The following is a 25,185-nucleotide window of genomic DNA, read 5'->3' on the forward strand; positions in this document are numbered from 1 at the left end:
ATCTTTCGATCTGGGGGCATAATAAATACTAGGGCTGTATCAATATATCGATACGTATCGATATTCAAGAAAAATATCGTATCGAAAAGTAACTTCCAACAGATGGAACACATTTCTGCATATTCTGTTTAAAAGATGGGAATTTCAATCACCAAAGATTATATTTTACTTTTTTGTTATGTAATTATATAATTTCTAAGCAAATAACACAGTTTTTATAATTACTACAAAATACATAGAGAAGTTTTTGAAACATGTTGATTTTACTGTCATCAAAAGTTTTAATTGAAGTGTTATTTTTAAAGACAATGTAAACAAAACTTTAAAATGGATAATAAAAAAATTGTTATGAAATGTAAAAATAAAATGATTTAGAAACCTTATACTGATGGATTTGTACCAAAATCCAATATATCGCATATCTTTTTAAAAAATATATGTTTATAAAATTAATTTTTGGTGGATAAAGCCTTTTACATGTAGTAAAAATAAACATCAAATATATTATTTGTTTGCGTGATCTAAACAAATGGAATTTTTAGATTTTAAGTGTTAATTTTGTTATGTCAAGAACATGCAACTCGAAAAAGGCAATAAACAGTTCAATTCCTGCGCAAACATTCAGACAATAACCAGAATTTCAAAAATTAGAATCAAAATAATTAAGATAGTATGTAAGAATGTCAGTGTAAACTTCAAAAATTAAAATTGATACTTCAGAAAAAATCGTATTACATATGCTAAAAATAAAATGTGATTCAAACTATATACGACGGTTGTACCAAAATTCCGTAGACTGAGCTCATATCTTTTTAAAGAAAATGTATCTTTATAAAATTAACTGGGTGAATAAAGCCTTTTCTTGGCAGATAAATTACGAAATTTTATCATGTTTGCTTGAAAACAAATCGAATTTTTAGATTTTAAGTGTTAATTATCGTTCACTAACACCCCGAGCAAACTGCAACGTCGAAAAAGGCAATTGTCAACGGTTCAATTCCTTGGAGAAAACATTCCAATAACCAGATTTAAATTCTTTAATTAATCAAAACGATTATAAATATAAATGTAAGTTGCACTATGGCACTTTTGCGCAGTTCTTAGGTCTGTCTTTTTTTTAGTGTCGTAGGCGTCGGAAGCAAATCGAAAGTGGGGGGGGGGGGTGCTAAAGCAACAACAAAAGGTTAACCCCAATTTTCAATGCCTATATTATGTATGTATTTGCAAAGAAGTGGGGGGGGGGGTTTAAACCCCCCCCCCCCACCCCCGGTTCCGACGCTTATGAGTAATTGTTTTGAAGATGACATTACTGAGAACATGATTTTAGAAAAATATAACTTTTCCGTGAATTTGGAAAATTAAGAAAAAACTCAGAGCGGGGGAAAAAACTGACGTCTACACGTCAGTCCAAATTTTCAGTCTCTACCCATCTCGCTGAGATTAAGCGGGGGATTGTCCACACCTTGTGAAAGAGAGCACAACTCACAGGTCAGTTCACTTTGATGCTATAAACAGATCGATTGACGAACCTTGCTTTTCATTGGGCGCACTTTGATCATTTGATCCTTGGTCACGTGTTCATTTTGGTGGGAATTTTTTGTTGATCTTTCCGCTGAATGTGCGTGTGTGATGTTTCCGTTGAATCCCTTGTGTGTGACATGGATTTTTAAATTTTTATCCCAGGTGAGTTGTCTTGAAATATATGCATTTTTGTTCCAAGTAAAAGTGCAAGGTTGATAGTTTTTTTTGGTTCTATCAGTAATATGAACACGTACAGGGGAGTTTGGCTATGGTATGAATAGAATATATTTATTATTCCTTGTGGGCATATTCAACATGATTATTAAACAGAGCATATAATAGTTATTAACAAAATGTGATGTAATAGTATATAGTATTCAGCATATTCTTAGTACATACATGTATGTTTTAATGATTTTCCCTTGTTTATCAATGTGAACACAGGAGAGGTGGGCAGTGTTTCAATGATTTTTCCTTGTTTATCAGATGTAAGTCCTGGACGATGTGATGAAATGGGAAATGCCCAGTTGACGGTATCTCTTCATTCGAGCAGCGGTCCCTAGAGAAATGTGTCTCTGCAGTCCTCAGCAGGTAAAATCACATGACAGTTACAAAGTGAACAAACTTGACACTGTTTAACTTTTAGTAGTTATGTGGCAGTTTCTCGGAATAGGGAGATAACAAAGAGAAGTCAGGTGAAAGAATCAATTATAGTCAGAAGTCAGTGTTACAGTCACGACACTAGATTTGGCCACACACATTGAATTAGCTATATTTCTTTCTCTGGCTTATCCAAAATACTGTAAACAGGTAAATGTATTCTATTTAGAGTGTACGATATTTGGCGGAAATTGAATTTTGAATAAAGTTAGTGTAGATTTAATTTAGCGCATTTCTTCATATTCATATTTATGTGTATATGTGCAAGACAATTAGCAAAGTACTTGATTTAGCAGTTGTTGAGTTCCACCAAGCCGCTAAAAAGAATACACAGCCAAATGTAATACGTTTACAGTAGCTTGTTGTAGCTAATTATTAGAAATGATTCTGAATATAAAACGAATCTGAATCTGACATGAATATATCTTATTATTATTATTATTATTATTTTTTTACATTTGAATATGATACTTTTTTTCCCCCTGTGGTAAATATATTTAAATAATAAAATGCCTTTTTAGGGTTAATAGGTGTGGAATTAGGTGTGCGGAACGAAGGTCTATTGCGCGCAAAACGCCTGCACCTGCGGGCGCGGATATTAGTGAAATGGCTAATTTATTTATTTATAGCCATAACAAACCCACCGCTGAAATGTTTTTGAAATTTACAGAAAAATATATAAAATTAGAAAAACAGAATGTGACGATGTCAAATTTAGCACGAACTCACGCGCGTGCACGTGCGCTTCGCTCGGTTTTAAACAAACATGGCAGGTAAGGTCTTGAAGGGAGATTTGTGTCAAATGCATTGAAATTTAAAACATAGTCATTAATGTAAATGTTTACAATATGATATAGAAAACTTTTCAGAGAGCAATAAAATGCCACGACTTTGTTGCAAAGTGACATGTTGGCTGACACTTTAAATGATATATCGCCTTTGTCAAAAGTAAATGCTTTGAAATTTAAAACATAGTCATACATTAAAACTGCCCATGCAATATGATATTGTCAAGAATTTTAAGAAATTTCTGTCATAGCTTATAGTCTTGGCATCATTCTTGAAAAAATGACTATATCATCAGATGTTTAATGAATAAAACTTTGAAATTTAAAACATAATCATTCATTAGGAAGAAATAAACAATAGCCCAAAGAAATAAAATATTTCAACTATTTAAAAACAAGAATATACAAATATATACAGGCATGTAGTATCGTTTATGGCAGCCAGAAAAATTATTTTACACTTAATTGAAAAAAATTTACCCTACTCCTCAATACTCCATGCAATACGCACCTGTCTGTTTTATGAAAGGAACTATTACTTTTATAGGTCTTGAATGAGTATATTAATATTTCAGAATAATTTCTACCTAACACACATTAAAAACAAAAATGAAGATATATTAAAAGAGATTTAAAAAATTGATTTTTAAAAAAAAAATCTGTATTTTGTCCAACATCAAAAGATTTATACCACTGCTCCCAACTGGTAGATGATGAAATAAACAATTAAAGGTTGTATTTTCCCCTTTGTAATATGTGTATGGCAAGAAGCCTGTTGGAGAGCAAAAAAAAAAGAAAGCAAAAACTAATGTAGAAAAGTGATATATATATCCAAAATATAATTTAATTTTTTTTTTATTTCCTCCTCCTACGGGACTTTTTCATTCTGATGTTCGTAAACCTAAAAATAAAAAAATGCTGGCCTTATGTAATTTTTTTTCTGTGATTGCTGCCACGTTAATATCCATACAAAGAAAGCATTTTATTGTTTATATTTGTATCTGTAACAAAAATCATTCAAAGTAAAACAAAATTTGTTAACTATTATTTTTAAGATGAATATGTCATATTCTATGCATGTAAAACTGATGGAACAGCCAAGAAAACTACACACATGGCTTGTTCAGTGCATGTTGTTCATGCACTGATTAATGGCAATGGTCTTCATAAGAAATAAAAGAAAAAAATATCAGTGGATGTAAATATCAAACTATATTTTGCATGAAATTAGGTTAAACTATTTGTGCCCCCACCATACCCTCAACAAGTCCAAGGCAAGACAAACAATCATATGGATTTCATGTTTGTATAAATTAATAAAATGTAACAATGGGGGAAAATAAGAATTTATGAAGTAAGTTAGTTTTATTTTTTGGGTGTGTGTGTGTGTTTGATTCAAAACATACAAAAATTTATGTAACATTATAATAATACTTACATCATGTACATGCAGGTTCAATTTTCTTTTGAATTGAATTGCTACATGTACTTGTTCTCTTTTTCTGTATATATGTCATATCCAAATGACAAAAATCTGAACACCATTCAGTATTTTTTCACTTTTGTTGCAGAGCATTTTCTTTTTGTCATAATATTTACATCTCCAAAGTGTTTGTCCGAGATAAAAATTCAAATAGTAAAATTACTTTATTTCAATCTACATAAATTTACCGGTTCATTGATAGATGCAATTAAAAAAAATCATGAACCAAGCGGACAAATGCAAAACGAAGCGGGGGTTGCAGCACATGTATGGATTTGTGAAATCATGATCAAGTATTGTAAATATAAGGAATAAAGTTCTGTTAGATAATTTTATGCAAGCCAATCAATTGATCACATCATGAAAATCAAAAATTAGACAGTTATTCCTTAATGAAACATTGATACTTGTATTTCAAATGTTAGGTGACTAGTTAAACCCAGAAGGGGGCGAGACTCAAAAACTTTTCAAAGAAGTCGGTTCACTTTACGCATAAAATGGCCCTGTAGATATACCAATTGATTGATTAACACTTGATTTTCTATTTGAAGCATTAAAATAAAGTAGAGACTTGGTGCTTTCATATCCTATTAAAAGTTTTCTCCTCAACGTCCAGGTCTTGGAGAAGTGCCTTTATGAAATTGCAATGTTCTTGAATTTTTAGGTAAACAGGTATAATTCAGTACTTTCAGTGAAGAAAAATAATATGAGCGCACTCTCTGATCTAAAAAATAAAACATGTCAATTAATCCTCAGAAACAGTTCTATCATTTAGTAGTTGCAAATTTTAGATCAGAGGTTGCGCTCTATATTAAATATCAAAAAATAGATTTAAAAATTGGCCGTTTTTGTACACTTTTTCAGTATATGAGGAAATTGACGCATTTTGTGACGTCATAATGCATTGACTAGCTAGAAAATGACGTCATTTTTTATAGATACGCAGTCACCGAAGATCTAAGTGATGTTTGATGCATTGTTAGTTGAAATTTTAAAACTAAAATTTATGAAATTTTTCTTTGCCAAATGATGGTTGACAGCTAAAGATATCACATCTTAAAAACTAGCTTATATCTGATGGTTTATTTATTGACCCCTCAAGCTCCTTAAGTCCTCTGTCATCATACAAGTGACATATACTTAGTAATGCTTAGTTATTGTACATTTAATTTTGTGCAAATCATAACCACCCCACCCACACATCCCATCTCCTTTTTAGGGGTAGGTAGGGACCACTTATGCATTTAACCTTTTTAAAACAATTCTGATTTTTGTCTTTTTTCTAGCCAGTGCTCAGGTGAGCGATGTGGCTCCTGGGTCTCTTGTTTGTAATCGATGTTTGCGAAAAAGGACTTGCTTGGATGATGCATTTGAGGATGTGCACTATCAGGCTTGCTCCAGATAATAAGCAGCACAGTCAAGGTTACAAATGGAAATATCATCGGTTTTTAAGAAAAAAATACATACTTTGTTAGGATGGGCAATTCTTTTTAAGACTTCACTGATATCAAAAAATGTAATGTGGTTTAAATCTACATGTTCGGGACATCTAGATTTTTTATTTAGACTTGTCACGTGATGTCAGTGTCACCTGATTTTAGCAAGTATACTTGCAGTTTAGAGGTCATCTATAAATTCCAATATTGCAAGGGCATATAAACAAGTTAAAAATCTTAGTTTAATGTATAATCCTTTTCAACACTATATGTAGTTTTTGAAAAGTGCTGCAAACGTATATAGATTCCATTTTTGAATTGCTAAAATTCAGTTTGTTGGATGGCAGGTTGAATATTTTGCTGGTCAACTACATTAAATTTAGCTATAATTAATTTATTTGCAAGATTTCATGAGGTTCGCAGCACTTTTCAAATATCTAACTGCTTCTTGAGTTTATGTGTAAAAACTTGACAAGATACATTGAGGGTATGCCCTTGCAATAAATTGAATTATTAGGGCCCTTCCATTACTTTTTCAATGAATCTGCATACAAACACACAACAGTATCACTTGTCTGGGGAATGTACAGACAGTTTATAAATAAAATACTAAAATAGACATCGCATCCAACTTAATGGCCTTTATTTAATTGCAAATAATATTTTATTTGAGAACAAAAGACATTTTTCATTGTACAAAATGTGACTTGATCAGCCTCTCACTGTGTACACTGTACAAACTGCGTCATTTTTGCAAGGTGACGTCACATTAACAAGTGCATTGCGACTGATGCATCACTTATATACTGTTGTGTTGGATTTAACAAACGACAAAACTGCATGTACAGTGAAATATCAGTATCTCGAAGTTTTGGGGACCTTGACACGACTTTGAGATATCCGGGGGTTCGAGATATCCGAAGTTATTTCTAAAGTCGAATCAATAATTTCCTGTTTTTTCGTATATATGTTCATGCGTAACACTATCCTGTATTACCAAACATGCAGTCTTTATGGTAAAAACTCAAGCATATTCGCAATAATTCAATATTAAGAAAAACATTGTTGTTGTTTTCTTTATCGTGTATAATTGTAAAACAATTTGAAATACATGTCTTATTGCATATACAGCGAATTTACATTTTCCAGGCCATGCTTACGTGGTCAAACGGGATGTATCATTAGCGTTATAGTTGAAGAACCTTCTCCGTAAGGAAAAAAAAAAGACAAATTTTTTTAAAACATAATTTGCTGAAATTTAGTGCAAAATTATTTTTAAAAATAATCAGTATTCAAACTGTGTACTTAAATATCATTAATAGCTTGCAAGTATTATGAAGTACTACTAAGGAACATATAGTTTATGAAACTAACAATGCAAATCTATTTATACGCAGATAAACACGAATGTAATCAATCACTGTGCATTATGCACTGCAACTTAACTGTTTAATATTTAACTTTATTGTGAAAAATATTTGAGTTTATGAATTTACGATTTTAATTACACAGAGCATATTATTAAATGCAATATCGGTAATATTGTCTGTATTTAATTTCTGAGTTGCTGCGAAGTGGTTTGTTTTATCGGTTGTAGACTCCCGTACGAAACAGTCCGGGCGGCTTGGACACAGCTCAGGCACGGATTCCGTCTCCAGAAACCCGTGCTTTAGCATTCCGTGCTCCTATGTAAAGTATGTATGGAAAGCCGTGCCTAAAAGTGGTCGAGGCACGGACTCGGCACGGGATATTGGCCGAAATATTTAAATGAGATCACACGATTTTACAAAACCCGTGTCAGAAAGCCTTGCTAGTTTCCATATATGGACTCACGGATTTTGTAAACCCGTGTCTGAAACCCGTGTCCTTTTCCATATATGGAGACACGGTTTTTTGGAAACCCGTGTCAAAAAAGCCGTGCTGTATACCATATAAGGAGTCACGGGATCTGTGCATTTGTTTAGATCTCGGTCATGGCCTTTAGAGAATCCCCTGATGTAACTGTGGATGCCAAAATGGTGACGGAAACCAAACTAACTTCACATTGCTTTACATTAATGCTTAGTTTTAGAATTTCAAAAGTTAAAAATCTTATATGAATGTGTCCATTTACTTTCTGTTAAAGATTAACTTTATCAGTCAAAACGCTACTCCTACTGATTTTAATATAACTTGGCACACAAGTAGACTACACTAAGATACATAAAATAGTGCATCGGTTTTTGATTTCGATGAACGGTGTTGCTGTTGCTGTGGTTACTAAAAATAGAATTCTCTGTGAAATTCCTTTAAAATGCATCCTAGTTTTTAATTAAGATTTTAATGATAATGTACTTGGCACATAAGCAGACTACACTAAAATACATAAAATAGTCCATCGGTTTTTGATTTTGAAAAGGTGTTGCCATGGTTACTAAAAATAGAATTTTCTGAGAATTCCTTTAATATTTAAATTTAATCTCCTACAGTTTTAGTCTGAAGTATTGCTACAATCTGAAAAAAAATTATTTTAAATATTAAAAACTTTCACTAGCACAGTTTTGCTATTGTTCTAAAAATAGAAATGTGTGTGAAACATGGCAAAATATATACTACATCGACAGAGACTTCTGGTTAATTAAGATTTTAATGATAATGTACAATATTTAAATTTAATCTAGTACATGTAGCTAAGTTTGCACAATCTGAGAAAAAAATTATTTTAAATATTTAAAAACTTTCACTAGCACAGTGATGTCACATAAAATATATACTATAAGGATTAGTGAAAGTATAACTAAAGTCATTCAAATAAACCTAAACTATTTCATCATTTTCATTAATTGTCAACATCGCAATAAAGGAAGATCATGAAAATTGAAAAATTGACTTATTTATTCTAGATTACACTTACTGCATTTAATAGTTCAAAAGTGAAGAAATAATCCCAGACTGACATAAATACAATTCCAACTGACATCTATTAGTTAAATATCCTTTAAATAGAGCAAAAAGACACATTGACGTAGCTCATGACCATGAATCCTTCCAATTTAATATTCAAATAAAGGAAGTTATGATTGAGCATGCTCAGTAAAAAGCGGTGAGATATAAATAAATAGTTTGAAGCAAAACCTGCCTGAGTTAAAAACCGTCTCCCTGGGACAGGGATTCCGTGCCTCCTCACGGGTTTCTGTGAGTGAGGATTCCACACTTTCAGACACGGAAGCCGTGTCCGTGTCTTGGACATGCAGAACCCGTGCGGCTTTTTAAAAATCCGTGCGGATTCCGTGTCTTAGTCGTGCCCAAGCATTGCCTATTCCTCCTCAAACTTTCGTACGGGCTACACCAAACACCCAAGCTGTCATACCAATTAACCTGTCACAGATACCCAACATGAGCTTGGGATTAATTAAGATTCCCCAAGTTTGAAGGTGTTAATTAATAGCCACTGGCGAGAGTGTGTGAAGTCACGACGCCAGGTGTGTTCAGTAGACCGAAAAATTCACTGCACTTCGAGATAAGCCAGGTAGAAAAGGGCTTGGGACTTTGAATATACTTCGACATAAGCGGGGTATTCGAGATTACCGTGTTCGAGATATCAGTAGTTTTTTTAATCATACATATAGAGAAAACTGCCGGGACTGGCGATCGACTTCGACATAAGCGGGGTATTCGAGATAACCCATGTTCGAGATACTGATATTTACCTGTAATAGTAAGTTAGTAAGTTTGTATGTTAGTATACAGCTATCCAGCTGTTTGAAATAGCAAGTGATATTTTGAAGACCTTATATTATGTGTGATGTCATAGTAAACATTACCCGCGTACAAATTAGGCCTTGCCTCCTTACTTTAACCTTAACTGTGCTGCGTGCCTATAATATTTATATATTTGCAAAAAAAGTGGGGAGGGGCGGCTAAGTCCCCTAGTCCCATGGTTCCAATGCCTATGACCTGACCTTTATTTTATGTGATCAAATTAAAAGTTAAAAATTTTAGAGAAATTTCTTTCCCAAGGCCTAAAATAAAAATTTGTTTGTTTGCAGTTGCCTACCAACCCACTTAAAATGCACCTGACCCAAACTTTTTTTTTAGCCATGGTGGAATTTTATTTATTTTTTTTCAATTTTTCAGGATATTAAAAATGTTTCATATCACTTCAATTTTTGACTTGTTTTTTTAATCAATCAGTGGTTTATAACAAGAGTGGAGCCTATTATCCTAATCATGTTTAGTGGGCATATGAAAAGCTCTATTACATGTATTTGATATCCAACAAAACTGAAAAAAAAAAAGAATGCCTACCTACCTACCTACCTAACTACCCAGTCTATTAACTATAGGTCGGCAACTTATAACAAACAAAGAATTTTTTAAGCTTGGCCCAAATAACTGAATGGTGACAAAACTTGAGTTTTTTAAACTCTTTATTTCTCAATGAACTTGAAACCAACTTCTTGTGACCAATCCATTTTAGCATTTAGTAATTTAAATCTATAAGACAACATTTTTAGCTCACCTGAGCTGACAGCTCAAGTAAGCTTTTCTGTTCATTTATTATCCATCCTTCTGTCTAGCTGTCCATCCATCTGTAAACTTTTCACATTTTCAACTTCTTCTCAAAAACCACTGGGCCAATTTTGACCAAACTTAGTACAAAGTATCCCTAGGTAAAGGGAGGTTTTAATTGTTAAAATGAAGGGCCAAGTCTCCTAACAAGGGAAAATAATCAGTTCAGTTCAGTTTATTGAAGTCGAGAGACATCCATCTCATAGACATTATTACAATCGCACATTCTAACACATGTAATAATGAATTAACATGCATCTTAACACATGTAATATTTAAACATACAACGTACATGTACAAAACATAATATTTCTGATAATCTATAAATTTGATAAAGAGACTGTTCTTTATGCACTTAATTGTTAATTGCAAAAATTGTCCTAAATTACATAATTCTTTTATATTCTGTGTACTAGTAACTGTACCAACTATTGTTGATGCCCTGCTTACCCAACAAACTAGACGATTCCTTAAATATATTCATTTATGAAATTATCACCAATCATTTGATTTTTTGTTTGTGACTTTTCTTCTGAAGGAACATCCCATATCCCATATTGAAAGGCACTGATTGGATTGGAACAGCATGCCAACAGCGCTGGAATGGAGGTATTTCGACGTTAAGGAAAAGCAGAGGTGAGATCATTTCATTATTATTTTGGCACTCTTACTAATTACTAACATTTCCCTCCCCTCCTGCACTCTCTTCACATTTTTTGTATGGTTCTTTCAATTTGGTTTTTGTTGTGTTTCTGTTTCTTTGTCTAATCTTCTCTGTTCTCTCTTTGCCGGGACTTCATCGTTGGAGATGGTTGAATAAGGATTTGGAGTTGGCTGGCTCTTCATCGTTGGAGGAGGCTGGGCATATTGGATTGGAACAGCATGCCAACAACGCTGGAATGGAGGTATTTCGACGTAAAGGAAAAGCAGAGGTGAGATCGTTTCATTATTATTTTGGCACTCCTACTAAGTACTAACATTTCCATCCCCTTCTGCACTCTCATCACATTTTTGTATTGGTTCTTTCAATTTGGTTTTTGTTGTGTTTTTGTTTCTTTGTCTAATCTTCTCTGTTCTCTCTTTGCCGGGACTTCATCGTTGGAGATGGTGGACTTGGAGGTGTGTGGCTCTTCATCGTTGGAGGACTTAGAGGAGGCTGGGCATATTGGATTGGAACAGCATGCCAACAACGCTGGAACGGAGGTATTGCTTAGTTGTTAAGGAAAAGCAGAGGTGAGTTGGTTTCATTATCATTTTTGCACTCTTACTAATTAGTACTAACATTTCCCTCTCCTCCTGCACTCTCATCACATTTTTTATATTGGTTCTTTCAATTTGGTTTTTGTTGTGTTTTTGTTTCTTTGTCTAATCTTCTCTGTTCTCTCTTTGCCGGGACTTCATCGTTGGAGATGGTGCACATGGAGGCTGCTGGCTCTTCATCGTTGGAGGAGGCTGGGCATATTGGATTGGAACAGCATGCCAACAACGCTGGAACGGAGGTATTGCTTAGTTGTTAAGGAAAAGCAGAGGTGAGTTGGTTTCATTATCATTTTAGCACTTTTACTAATTAGTACTAACATTTCCCTCTCCTCCTGCACTCTCATCACATTTTTTGTATCGGTTCTTTCAATTTGGTTTTTGTTGTGTTTTTGTTTCTTTGTCTAATCTTCTGTTCTCTCTTTGCCGGGACTTCATCGTTGGAGATGGTGTACATGGAGGCTGCTGGCTCTTCATCGTTGGAGGAGGCTGGGCATATTGGATTGGAACAGCATGCCAACAACGCTGGAACGGAGGTATTGCTTAGTTGTTAAGGAAAAGCAGAGGTGAGTTGGTTTCATTATCATTTTAGCACTCTTACTAATTAGTACTAACATTTCCCTCTCCTCCTGCACTCTCATCACATTTTTTATATTGGTTCTTTCAATTTGGTTTTTGTTGTGTTTTTGTTTCTTTGTCTAATCTTCTCTGTTCTCTCTTTGCCGGGACTTCATCGTTGGAGATGGTGCACATGGAGGCTGCTGGCTCTTCATCGTTGGAGGAGGCTGGGCACATTGGATTGGAACAGCATGCCAACAACGCTGGAACGGAGGTATTGCTTAGTTGTTAAGGAAAAGCAGAGGTGAGTTGGTTTCATTATCATTTTAGCACTCTTACTAATTAGTACTAACATTTCCCTCTCCTCCTGCACTCTCATCACATTTTTTATATTGGTTCTTTCAATTTGGTTTTTGTTGTGTTTTTGTTTCTTTGTCTAATCTTCTGTTCTCTCTTTGCCGGGACTTCATCGTTGGAGATGGTGCACATGGAGGCTGCTTGCTCTTCATCGTTGGAGGAGGCTGGGCATATTGGATTGGAACAGCATGCCAACAACGCTGGAACGGAGGTATTGCTTAGTTGTTAAGGAAAAGCAGAGGTGAGTTGGTTTCATTATCATTTTAGCACTCTTACTAATTAGTACTAACATTTTCCTCTCCTCCTGCACTCTCATCACATTTTTTATATTGGTTCTTTCAATTTGGTTTTTGTTGTGTTTTTGTTTCTTTGTCTAATCTTCTCTGTTCTCTCTTTGCCGGGACTTCATCGTTGGAGATGGTGCACATGGAGGCTGCTGGCTCTTCATCGTTGGAGGAGGCTGGGCATATTGGATTGGAACAGCATGCCAACAACGCTGGAACGGAGGTATTGCTTAGTTGTTAAGGAAAAGCAGAGGTGAGTTGGTTTCATTATCATTTTAGCACTCTTACTAATTAGTACTAACATTTCCCTCTCCTCCTGCACTCTCATCACATTTTTTATATTGGTTCTTTCAACTTGGTTTTTGTTGTGTTTTTGTTTCTTTGTCTAATCTTCTGTTCTCTCTTTGCCGGGACTTCATCGTTGGAGATGGTGCACATGGAGGCTGCTGGTTCTTCATCGTTGGAGGAGGCTGGGCATATTGGATTGGAACAGCATGCCAACAACGCTGGAACGGAGGTATTGCTTAGTTGTTAAGGAAAAGCAGAGGTGAGTTGGTTTCATTATCATTTTAGCACTCTTACTAATTAGTACTAACATTTTCCTCTCCTCCTGCACTCTCATCACATTTTTTATATTGGTTCTTTCAATTTGGTTTTTTTGTGTTTTTGTTTCTTTGTCTAATCTTCTGTTCTCTCTTTGCCGGGACTTCATCGTTGGAGATGGTGCACATGGAGGCTGCTGGCTCTTCATCGTTGGAGGAGGCTGGGCATATTGGATTGGAACAGCATGCCAACAACGCTGGAACGGAGGTATTGCTTAGTTGTTAAGGAAAAGCAGAGGTGAGTTGGTTTCATTATCATTTTAGCACTCTTACTAATTAGTACTAACATTTCCCTCTCCTCCTGCACTCTCATCACATTTTTTATATTGGTTCTTTCAATTTGGTTTTTGTTGTGTTTTTGTTTCTTTGTCTAATCTTCTCTGTTCTCTCTTTGCCGGGACTTCATCGTTGGAGATGGTGCACATGGAGGCTGCTTGCTCTTCATCGTTGGAGGAGGCTGGGCATATTGGATTGGAACAGCATGCCAACAACGCTGGAACGGAGGTATTGCTTAGTTGTTAAGGAAAAGCAGAGGTGAGTTGGTTTCATTATCATTTTAGCACTCTTACTAATTAGTACTAACATTTCCCTCTCCTCCTGCACTCTCAACACATTTTTTGTAGCAGTTCTTTCCTTTTGTTTTTTGTTGTGTTTTTGTTTCTTTGTCTAATCTTCTATGTTCTCTCTTTGCCGGGACTTCATCGTTGGAGATGGTGTACATGGAGGCTGCTGGCTCTTCATCGTTGGAGGAGGCTGGACATATTGGATTGGAACAGCATGCCAACAACGCTGGAATAGAGGTTTTTCTTTGTATTACTTTGATGTTAGGTTTCTTTGTTATTTTAGTTATTTATTGTTTTTATTTTGTTTTAGTTGTTAGTTTTAGTTGTTATTGGTTTATTAGGTTGTTATTATTGTTATTTCCTTATTATATTGTTATTATAGTTTTTTGTTTATGAGTGATGTAAAAGTTGTTAATTTTCATGTTTTATTTGTTACATTATTTTTTAATGTTTTGGTTATTTCTTGGTAGAGAAATAGTCATCTATTGATTTAAGTTTTGTTTGTTATTTGTTATGTTTGTTTGGTAAGATAGTTAATTGTTATTGTTAAGTTCTATCTTTTGTTAGTGTTGTTAAATGTATGCTGTTTGTTATTGTAATGAGTCATAATGTTATTGTTATGATTGATAGATATTTGATATCTATCAGTATATAAGTTATTTGTTATTGTTTTGAAAGTGTTGGTTCTTTGTCATTGGTATGAGGAACAGTCATTTGATATATTTACATGTATAGGAGGATAGTTATTTATAATGTTATAGTTATGAGTTTTAGTTATTTGCTGTTTGTATGAGTTTTATTAGTTAAAATTGTTATGAGTTTTAGTTATTTGTTATTGTGACAGTTATGAGCATTTGTTGTTATTTGTTTTAGTTATTTGCTTTTGTTGTAATTTTTAGTTATTTGTTATTGCAATGAGTGTTAGCTAGTTGTTATTGTTATGTGTTTTAGTTATTTGTTATTGTGACAGGTGTTATGAGTTTATGTTAGTTGTTATGAGTGTTAGTTAGTTGTTATGAGTTTTATAGTTATTTGTTTAATATTGTTATGAGTTTTGATAATTGTTATGAGGTTGTCATGTTGGATAATAAGGAAACAGTGTGTTTCAGCCAAAACATCTGGTCTGATTGAGGACCTTTATATATATTAGTTCAGCTCTATTTTAAAATTTTATTAGTATTTTGTAGTTGCATGGACATTCACTTCAGATGAAGAGGAATAAGCCATATCCTAAACCATCATCAATAAGGTAAGATAGAAAGTATTGAATTGATAAGAATTGAAAAATATACAGAAAACTGAAATGAAGTGTAATTGTTATATTGGTTCATTTCAAATCAAAAATTTTCAGTCAAACTTCACAGTAGTCACCTTTATATAGCAATCATCTTTCTTAGATGGCCATTTTATTCTTTCCCAATGAAATATCATATAAAATTTTATTCTTTGAAGTGGTCACCTGTTATATGTGATCATTTTTTAAACAAGTTAAAGACCAAAAAATTAAGGAGCAGAATAAAAGTTAAAAGTTAAGAATCGGAGAAATTACGGATATTGGAATTTTAATTGAAAGGAACTGACTAGGGTATTAAGTGTAAAATGCATGCAGTGAAATAAAACTTAATATTTTTAAAGTATTGAAAAAATCTAATTCCATGTTTAAAAAAAACTCATTTTTCAAATATTTTTATTAAAATGATAGGTAAGTGGACATCTTGAAATTTTTTGTTTGTGAATGGCATGATTAACATCAGTTCTTTAAGAGGGGTTATAAAATATGTATAAAATATGCTTTTAATTGATGTGTTAAATGCAGGAAATTAAAAATCAAATCTTAATTAATATTTTTCTGATATTTTTTTTTATATAAATCCTTAGTTTATTTCATATTCTTTTTTGTGACACTCCATGGAGAGGGAGACTTTTTAAATTTTAACATTTTAGATACCTCCTGTATTTCTTATTTATAATGTACACTATAGAAATACACTTTTGAAGTCAGAATTTGAGCAAAGAATCTTTTGTGGTATTTGTAAACTTGCTTTGAAGTGCAAAACTCTTGCCCATGTACCCCCGGGTAATCCTAAAATAAATGTACCTATATAATTTGATGGTACTTAAAATTATTTAGATGACAGAATATCCCAAAATTTGGCATCTACACTTAATTCAATGGATGTAATTATACAATTTGATGAAAAATTGTATGTTTTCCTATGAATATTATGTTAATTTTACTCATGAGTACCCCATTTAACTCCCTTAATCAGTAAAACTCACTATATATAGCCAGCACCATGCAGTCTTCACGAAAACTTTTCAAACAAACTGGCCAGTCGGACCAGTGAACTTTCAAAATATACTAGCCCACCAAAATTTTTACTGGTCCCTTTCATAAAAAAATAAAATAAATACATTATCATAACTGTAAATTTATACATGTTTACGTACTTCAACTTTTGAAATGCCGCCATTTTTCACCCTTTGTCGCATCTCTGTAAGTTGTTCGTTGGAACTTTGCACATTTTACGTACTAGTTAATAATTACTAGCTACTTCCGGTTGTTACGTAATACATCCATGTTATAATAGGGTTATAATAATAGGATTCAACAACACGAGCTTCTTCTTTTTATTTTATATATTAATGAAATTTACGCAAGTAAGTCAGTTGAAATAAATTTTGACTGTATGATTTTTATGATCAACAAGCAAATTCAAAGAATTGTGGTCCCCCGCTTTCGGTATCTTTGTGGGCAAGATATCATTTTTAGGGTTAAGGTCAATAGGTCAAAGTTTTTGGTATCCCATGAAAGGTCTTGCCATAAAGAATACATATATTTAAAATATGAAAGTCCTAGTTTCTACCGTTCAAAAGTTGTGACCAAGGTTAACGTTTTTAAAAAGTAGTTAAAACTCCAAGGTCAAGGTCAAAAGGTCAAAGTTCTTGGCATGCAATGAAAGGTCTTCTCACAAGGATTACACACGTGAAGTACGACAGCCCTAGCCCTTACCGTTTAAAAGTTATGGTCAAGGTTAAAGTTTTTTCAGAAGTACGTAAATTTCCAAGGTCAATGTCCAAAGGTCAAAGTTGTTGGTATCCAATGAAAGGTGTTGCCTCAAAGAATACATGTGTGAAATATAAAAGTCCTTGTATCTACTGTTCAAAAGTTGTGACCAAGGTTATAATTTTTAAAAAGTAGTTAAAACTCCAAGGTCAAGGTCAAAAGGTTAAAGTTCTTGGTATCCAATGAAAGGTCTTTTTACAAGAATAACATATGTGAAGTGTAAAAGCCGTAGCCCTTACCGTTCAAAAATTATGGTCAAGAATATAGTTTTTTCATAAGTACGTAAATTTCCAAGGTCAAGGTCAAAAGGTCAAAGTTGTTGGTATTCCTTGAAAGGTCTTGTCACAAAGAATAAATATGTGAAATATGAAAGTCCTAGTACCTACCATTCAAAAGTTATGGCCAAAGTAAAAGTTTGGAATTTTTTAGTAAAAGTAGTTGAAACTCCAAGGTCAAGGTCAAAAGGTCAAAAGGTCAAATTTGGTGGTACCCAAAGAAAGGTCTTATCACAAGGAATACACATATGAAATATTAAAATCATAGCTCCACTAAATCAAAAGTTATGGGCAAGGTTAAAGTTTTTGTGACGGACAGACTGACGGACCGACGGACAGACAGACGGACCGACGGACAGACGAATGAGATTTAATGTCCCCTCGCTTTCGCGAAAGCGGGGGACAACAAGCCCATCGGACTTCTTGAATTTTGATTTTCACTGACCCGACCTCAAAATTCACTGGCCTCGGTCTTCGGACCAGTGAGTTTTCGTGAAGACTGCAGCACAATTACAGGTTACAGTGAATCGATGCTTCGCGATTTTATTTCACTGGACTTTATAATACCTGGTATATTGTACAAATAACAGATGTAATGAAGAACACTTGAAACGAAGCCAAATTGTCCATCTCTGGGACCTCATTATATGTTTGACTGTAATTCCTAATATTAAAAACATTACAGCAGCAGCACCCCTACTTAATACATGTAGTCATTCCATGAATTTGATAATTATAGATATTCCATGACATCCGATCCCAGCTGATGTTTTAGAGGTGTGTGTTTGCTCTCCTCCTGACTTGAATTGTTTTGAATATAGGCCTCTGACCTTTTTAAACTATTCTTATTATCTTTAAATATTTCATTTAATCAATTATTAGCTTACAATCTCATATGCCCAACTCCTGTAATTGTGTAAATTAACTCTTGACATTTTTTCACAATTATAGAAAAATGTAAGTTTTCCATGTAGAGAAATACTTCTTGTAAACACGGGTTTATAAACATGGTGTTGTCAGTTAGCTTGTGAATATCACCTGGGGAAGATGAACATTACAATTAAAAACTCTTTATTGGTATTGTGCACTTCTTCGATATTCCAAATGTACAGTACATAATTACTATGCAAAAATTTATAAACACTTTTCAAAGATAAAAGTTGTTCCTTTTGTCTAATGGAAGATCCACCCTGAAAAGGCAGGGCTTATAGATATTAACTCTCCAGAATCTGAAAATTGCAGATGCTCTCAACAGGACTTGGTGGAAACAGCAGATGCATCCAATAGGACTTGGTGGAAACAGCAGAATTTTGCACCCACCAAGGACTTGGTGGAAACAGCAGATGTACCCAACAGGTGGAGACAACTGGAGGATGCAGGGCCAATGGATGCAGATCTTCCAAGATGTGAAAACTGCAGATGGACCCGGCATGGTGGATACAACTGGAGGAGAGTTGTCTGATGATGTTGACCTTCCCGACAAGACATATCAAAGGAGATAACTGATACTGATCAGGTACATGTAAATGACATAATAGTGATTCAAGATCATCTAATTAACCATGTCAAATTAACTAGCTGACTTTATTTTAAGCCTGGCTTATTTTTAGCTCTACTGGTCAGAGACAAAAAAAAAAGCTTATGTGATTGTAAATATGGTAATGGTGGAATTATGGCAGATGGACCCAACAGGACTTGGCAGAAGGAACTGGAGGAGGCAGGGCCCATGGATGCTGATCTTCCAAGATGTGGAAACAGCATATGCACCCAAAAAGACATGGTGGAACAGCAAACATAGTGGAACATCAAATACACCCAAGAAGACAGGACAACGGGACTTGGTGAAAACAGTAGATGCACCCAACAGGACTTGGTGAAAACAGTAGATGCACCCAAATGGACCTGATAAAAACAACTGGATGCTGATCTGACATTTATTAGGTATGTGACATTATCCAAGATCATTTTATTTACAAATTCAAGTTAACTAGCTGGCTTAAATTTTACCTGGTCTTATTAGCTCACCTGAGACGAAGGATCAGTTGAGCTTTTCTGTTCAAAATTTGTCTGTTGTCTGTCATCATTGTTGTCGTAAACTTTTCACATTTTCATTTTCTTCTCAAGAACCACTAGGCCAAATTCAACCAAACTTGCTACAAAGTATCCTTGGGTAAAGGTCTTGCACAAGGAAATATCCAATCAAAATGAATTTAGTCAATTAAAGTTTCATATATAGAGAGACAAATTTTTTTTATATTTTCATTTTTGGCATTTTGTTTTAGGCCTACAGTATTAAATTTGGACTCATGTACTGATACATTCAAATTTTTTTTTTTTTATAATTTATTGCATTTTCAAAAACTTTTCTAGACAAAAAAAAAACAAACATTGAGAGAGAGAGAGAGAAAAACAGAGAGAGAGAATGAAAGAGATAGAGAGAGAAGGACAGAGAAAGAGAGAGAGAGAGAGAGAGATGGTTAAGAAAATAAATCAATTAATGGCCTCCAGCTTTCATCAAAACATTCTTTTTCTTTATTTTTATGAGATGTATAATTTTGTAATTCATACATTGTCTTAATATATGATATCAAACCACCTAAGGAGATGTTTCTGTTTGTACATTTGTACAGATAGATATAATGTTTTATTTGTAAGGTGATGATATTTTTAAGTTTATCAGTTTTCTTCGTGGAGCCCAATAAAAACTCGTTTTTTGAAAAAGTTAGAGTAGAGTGTATTTTATTGAAACAGTAGTTTGCAAAATTCTCTAAGAGGGACTGAACATGTTCACATTCCCACAACAAATGTTCTATTGTTTCAGGTTCTTCTTTACCAGGAATATATCTTTTAATAGATTATCCCACTGAATTAAAAGAATTTTTCAGGTGCGCATGATGCAACTTCCTGGATGGTGTGTAGGCTGTTTGTCAACATGTGAATCCCATGTGCATTTTGGGGTAGGTAAGTTTACTGTCAATTTTCTTTCTTAAAAGCCGCATAAGGCATACTTTTTCTGATCTCAAATTTTTGTTTAAGCATTAACTATTTTTTTCTTTCATGAATTTTCTGCTGAGAGTCTAATTAATTAAATAATTTAATTCAAGCTATATAGTAATATATAGTGAAATTATTTCCTTGTGTGAGACCTAAAGAGGGAAAGGTAACTCATTTTCACTAAAATTTCTCTGATTTCAGGAGTTGTCTCCCCTTGAAAAGATCAATAATGGCGAATAAACAATGCGGCATGCAGTCTGGTCATCAACAGACAGTTTTGACACCCATAATACCCGTATTTCTACCAATTACCTCTGTAACCTTTGTAGTGTTCATCACACAGGTAAGAAAAACAAGGTTTTTAATTCAAATTATTTTAATGAGCTAAATAATAAAGAATATAACATTTTTACATGTACAGACTCTCTCGTATAAGAAAATATCACATTTTACACATACTGTAATACATTTATTCACATGTCCACATTTTCCCCATTTACACAGTTGAAAATAATCAATGCATTATGAACCATGAAAACAATTATTACATGTAAGATAGTTCACAAAATATATTTTAAATACAAATTTTACACATTTGAAATGTCCCCCCTTCACAGTCTTATACAACTTCCTTTTTAATTTTGGATCTGTCAATGATTTACAGTAAGTGTCTTTATATTTTTTTATCGTACAGCTGATATTTGTTTGATCTGTAGTATTTTCTTTGAGATTCGTATTTTAACAGTTTTTGTTTCATTTTAAAGTAATTTTGTCTATTTTGTTGTTGTTTTACATGATGGACCACTCTACTTCCTTTTACAACAGGTGCCCCTACAGATTCACAAAGTTCCAGTGTTGAGTTTCCATGAACCCTATTCAGTGAGTGCACAACTTTATGTATTCTACTTTCAAAATTTCTACTACTTGTAATACATTTTGGATTTGATTTTAAATATGCCCTATTTACAGATTCAGATTTTTGTGTACAAGTATGATATTTGATTTTATCAAGATTACTTTGTCCTAAAGTCAAATTTATACAGTCTTTTAACAAACATTTGTCTTTTTCTGTCATGTTTAATTCAAAGTCACTAGGCAACACTGAAAATTTCCACTTATTGCTTTTCAGTCCACGACAGGAAAAGGAATAGAGAACTTGACAGGACTTCCCACACTGTCCCTGGTAGCAGTTTATGAGGGAACCAACCACATAGACACAGCACGCTTCATCAAAGGTAAGTTGCCGGAGTAGTGTTTGTAGCAATTCTCATACTCTGTGCTGGAAGATTCAGGTCCAAGGCAAATCTTATGGCCATGGTTCTTCCCGGAAACATGTGACTGCTGAATGGAGCCTTAGAGTCAAAGAAGTGACGCAAGTCCTTAAGGTTTTCAATCACATTTCCTTGTTTTTCAGATGCACCAGATGCAGCGGCACTGTCTCCATCACTGGTGAAATGGGATATTACTAGAGGACGGTCATCACTTTGTAACTCACCAACAGAATTAGCAGCCCATCTCTTCTCGTCTCCAATGGTGGTCTCCGGAGGAATGGTTGCAGTGCAGTCTTCATGTCCTGGGCAGGTAACTTCCTTTCCTTTGCTTCTTAGGTGTGCGCCTTTCTTACATAGTTTATTCCCACAGAAAACTGCTACATGTACCACATTCTTCCTCTGGGTTACATTTTCACTTACGTTATTCGTCACTTGGGTGGCAGCTTGGAATGGGGTTTTCCCCATGGCACTGAAGCTGGCATTATTGTATCAAGCATCTCCTTCCGCTCTAATGGGGGCATCCGGAAGTCCACATTTTTCATTAAGTTCATGAATATTCTGCCGAATTTTCTTCATACTGTTTTTATTTACATTGGTAATAATTTTCCCCACTTTGTTGCAGGTCTGTTGCATGTTGGTGGCTGACACTGGTTTTCAATATTTGCACCAAGAAGCATACCACGCATACCCTCTGTTGTAAGACTGGTACCCAGGTGACCGACAGCCAAGGCCACATTCAGCTGTGCAGCTCTTCGTCCCCTGCCAGATCTTCTCACCTCTTCGTAAAGCTTTTCTCAGTGACTGGTATAGTAGCACTTCTTACATCGGATGGAAAGGAGCCATGCCAGGTGTCGTTTTTCCTCCCCATGCTGATTCCAGTCCAGTGGACCATCACAGTCTGGAAACTTATGTGAGTGTTCTTTAAATGCATTGTTCCACAATTTAGCAGTCTTTTCTTGGTGAAGTTGGGTCATCTGACAAAGATTCCATGTAGGTGTCTACTGGCTGGGCCTCACTTGGCCCAGGTCGTAGAAACTTCATCTCACTGCTTCTGCTCTCAGCATCTATAACAGCAAACGTTCCATTTTTCTGTGGGCGTACAATGTCCTGAAAATCCTCTTTACTTAGTCTTCTCATGGGAACTAGAAGTTGGTCTGGGCTGGTGGTCCCTATTTTCTTCTGGCCTTTGTTGTGAGGAATACTTTCTTTTTTGTATTGATGTTGATGCAACCATTTTGGTCCTTTTTTGGATGATAATTATTTAACTGTATACTTGTAGACTTTTTCTAAAGAATATGCTATTGTATGTGGTGCACATTTTTAAGTATTGTAAACTTTCGTGTTGTTTATTTATTTTAGAGCTGCCAGGACTTCTAAGAGAAACTCCATTCTTTGATGACTGATGGAAAAGCCTCATCACCCCCACTGCTTAAGAACCCCTTATCTTAATCACCAGCCATTAATCAGTGATCACTGTTACCAAAGCTCCAAGGTACATTATTGAAGTCTCCTTTGACACCATTTTTTCCAGTCTCTGACTTTGTTTAAGAATTTATTAAGATTTTCACTTTTTTGCTAATTAATTCCTTAAAAATCAGTTAACTTCCTGTTTCTTAGCTAATTAGAGCTCATTCATTAGAGTTGAAAATTATTTTTAGCAGATAGCCAAAAACTCCAATATTTCAGCTTTCATTTCATTCATTTTTTTTTCTCAATAATTCACTTATTAATTTTTTTAAAGTGTTGAAATCAATATACTATAGATGAATTTGTAAAGAAATCTAGCCTAAAATTCTAAAACTGTTAGGAAGAGTTATCTCCTATTTTTCATCCCTTAAGGAAAAAAATTAATTTTTTTTGCACTAGCATATGAAAGGTAAATAAATATTAGACATTTTCTGCAATTTTCATTTTATTTCATTAACTTTTAATTGTCTTAAAGGTCTTACGCAAGGAAATAGCCAATCAAAATGAACTTAATCAATTAAGATTCCATATATATAGAGACAATTTTTTTTCTTTTTTCATTTTTGGCATTTTATTTTAGGCCTACAGTATTAAATTTGGACTCATGTACTAGGAATATCATATCTTTAGCAGAATTATCCCACTGAATTAAAAGGAACTCTTTTTTTTTCAGGTGCACATGATGCAACTTCCTGGATGGTGTGTAGGCTGTTTGTCAACATGTGAATCCCACATGCATTTTCGGGTAGGTAAGTTTACTGTCAATTTTCTTTCTTAAAAGCCACACAATGCATACTTTTTCTGATCTCAATTTTTTGTTTAAGCATTAATCTATATTTTCTCTTTCATGAATTATCTGCTGAGAGTCTAATTAATTAAATAATTTAATTCAAGCTATATAGTAATTTATAGTGAAATTATTTCCTTGTGTGAGACCTAAAGTGGATGCAAGTTTGTTCAAATGAAGGGCCACACCCTCTTTCAAGGGGAAATTATTATGAATTGGTGAAAAATTAATGTCATTTTAAAAAAATCTTCTCAAGGACCACTGGGCCAGGAAAGATGAAACTAATCAAACCCATGTGGAATCATCCTCAGGTTAAGTGTAGATTCAAGTTTGTTCAAGACACCATGGGGTAGGGTTGGGCCACAATGACCAATCAAAGTTTACATAGGAATATAAAGGAAAAATCTTTAAAAATCATTTTCTCAAGATCCTTAGGGACAGGAAAGACGAAACTCATGTTGAATCATCTTCAGGTAGTGTAGATTCAAGTTTGTTTAAATCATGACCCCTGGGGGTAGGGCGGGGCATAATGGCTGACAAAAGTTTTGCATAGAAATATATAAGATAATTCTTTAAAAATTTTAATATCTTTAAAAATCTTCTTCTCAAGAACAACAAAGCCATGATTGGTCATATTTATATGGAAGCATTATCGGGTAGTGTAGATTTAAGTTTGGGCAAATCATACCCTCTCCTCTTTAAGGAATGGTTGGGATTACTTTTGGGTTTGAACTTTTCAAAAATAAACAAATTTCTTGTTTTTTCCTAGCCACAGTGCTCAAGTGAGTAATGTGGCCCATGGGCCTCTTGTTTTTTATTCAAACCTTACAATTACCTATTGCCTTGTTTATTTACAGAAAATAAAAGAATTTTTAGAAGTAACATATATGGATGAAGAAGCAGGACTTAATAAATGCAGGATCAATCCAAATCTTCAAAACACTGATGTGAATTATGCAATTTCTAGTAACAATGTTTTTTCAAAGTCTATTCTAAAAATATTTTTGTAAAGGGTGTCCGAATTATGTTAGGGTATGGGGTCGCCCATTCGGACACGTGGGTTCTCTACGGGTACTCCGTCTTCCTCCCACACTGACCCCCCACTTTTCTCTTTTTTTCTTCATTAGCTATACATGTATATACATGTGTATATATATATATCCATATTATTAAGATGAAGTAGTTGAAGGCTAGTTGTAAGTAGGTTTTTACGATACCCTGGGGCATTACTGGCTGGAACTTAAGTTCCTTCGCCGCCACGGTT

The 25,185-nt window shown here is 34.2% G+C and overlaps 1 long non-coding RNA gene across 1 annotated transcript; it reads left to right on the top strand.

Annotated features, from left to right (window-relative positions):
* Positions 1–21,821: 21,821 nt before the first annotated feature.
* LOC134259014 (uncharacterized) lies at positions 21,822–23,884 on the top strand. Its single transcript, XR_009990267.1, has 4 exons — positions 21,822–21,977; positions 22,290–22,577; positions 23,027–23,159; positions 23,808–23,884. It is a non-coding gene; the product is annotated as an uncharacterized LOC134259014 (long non-coding RNA).
* Positions 23,885–25,185: the final 1,301 nt, after the last annotated feature.

Source organism: Saccostrea cucullata, unplaced genomic scaffold, assembly GCF_032062105.1.
Source record: "Saccostrea cucullata isolate Sc308-1 unplaced genomic scaffold, CSIRO_AGI_Scuc_v1 ctg1071, whole genome shotgun sequence".
In the NCBI taxonomy this organism is placed as follows: domain Eukaryota; kingdom Metazoa; phylum Mollusca; class Bivalvia; order Ostreida; family Ostreidae; genus Saccostrea; species Saccostrea cuccullata.